The following is a 1659-nucleotide window of genomic DNA, read 5'->3' on the forward strand; positions in this document are numbered from 1 at the left end:
ATGTGCGCGGTGGCGGCAGCAGCGGGCCCTACGGCGGTATCAAGCGAGGACAGGATGCGACAGGATTGCGTGGGCTCGGGGCGGGGCGGGGCGGGGCGAGCTGCAGCACGCTACCAAGTTATTCTAAAAGAGAAATGAAACACTGGATTTGTCTCTACTATGAACCGGACATGATAGTGTTCTTAGATAGTTATGCTGTCGACCTCAAATTATACTCTGATTATTTTAAATATATTGCTTACCCTGGGCTCAGGATATATAAAAATGCATTTCGACTTCAAAGCACGCGAAGCGATGTGTGCTTGGCTTATGTCGTGTAGTTTGCCTACAATGTTTCACACTTGGGTGTAAGAGGAACTCTTGAAAAAATATGTATGGAGTTTTCCAAGACCGAATATTCGAGGAATGATGAACACGTGATGAGATTCGCTTACAGCAAGTTTATAATGCCCGTATGGCATCAAACATTTAACACGTGTTCATAAAAAGTAAGTATTGACTTTATTGATTTTTCATATTGAAGTGTATTACATTCCATGAAGCTATTCTCAGCATAAATAGTTTTCTAGTTCCTTTATCGTGGTTTGTATAACACGCTTAAATCAGTGGTCTGGCTCCATACAGGACCTCACTCATCACCACCACTAGCCCCAGCGCTGCCGTCCCCGCCCCGCCCTGTCCCGAGCCCACGCAATCCTGTCGCATCCTGTCGTCGCATGATGTCGCCGCAGGACCCGCTGCTGCCGCCGCCGCGCACATTTCGCGAGTCTTTTTTTTATTTTTTTTTTTTATATGAGCCAGATCGAAACATAGACGCGTTTTATCTACATGTTTCCACAAATCGAATAAATTTTAAGAAAATCATCGGTTTTTTTTTCATCCATTTTTTGATAAAGGGCATATCAACAAGTCAAACAAACTCAATGTTTATTGGAATTTGGTCAAATTATGATTACAGGCTCCTTCTCTTCCTCCTCCTCCTCTACCCCTGTATAATTATCGGGATGACCGTAAGATGACACCCAGCTACTTTCCAAACATTCTGAGCATGTTTACAATCACTTTCGGAAAGTTCTGCTTCTTGAAGCGAATTGAAAAAATCTTCGCGGGATGGAAGACGTGTCTCAGAAAGTCGTTCCATCGAATCCGTATAGTCATAACAAAAAAACTGCTTTCCCTTGACCAATAATGGTAACGCAGGTGCTGGCACATCTTTCAACATCTGTTGTGTGCATATGGGTTCGTTCCCATTGCTGATGAATTGGTTCGCTAAAGCCGCGAGTGAACCAGACATAAAGACATATGCGTCAATAAATCTCAAGTCATTTATGATGACTTCATGGTATTTGTGAACTGAATGTTTTGGTCTTAGTTTGATTTTCAAAGTCAGGTAGCGTTAATTCACGCGGGATTAACGTCATGTCGTAATCCGCATTATGTGCAATGAGAGTGCGCTGCAATTTGTGATTTTTTTTCATTTGAAGGTTGCATCTATTACAATAAGCTTCAATGTAATTGTTTCCTGATTTTTCATGGTCATGATGTTTTACTCCTTTACCTTTTAAAACCCGTATTTACAGAGAAGACAGTGAGTTTGTTCATTGTGACGTGCCGTATCTTCATCGGTCATATTGATTTTATTGTAGCCTTTAGAAAATT

Source organism: Eriocheir sinensis, unplaced genomic scaffold (genome assembly GCF_024679095.1).
Source record: "Eriocheir sinensis breed Jianghai 21 unplaced genomic scaffold, ASM2467909v1 Scaffold1059, whole genome shotgun sequence".
In the NCBI taxonomy this organism is placed as follows: domain Eukaryota; kingdom Metazoa; phylum Arthropoda; class Malacostraca; order Decapoda; family Varunidae; genus Eriocheir; species Eriocheir sinensis.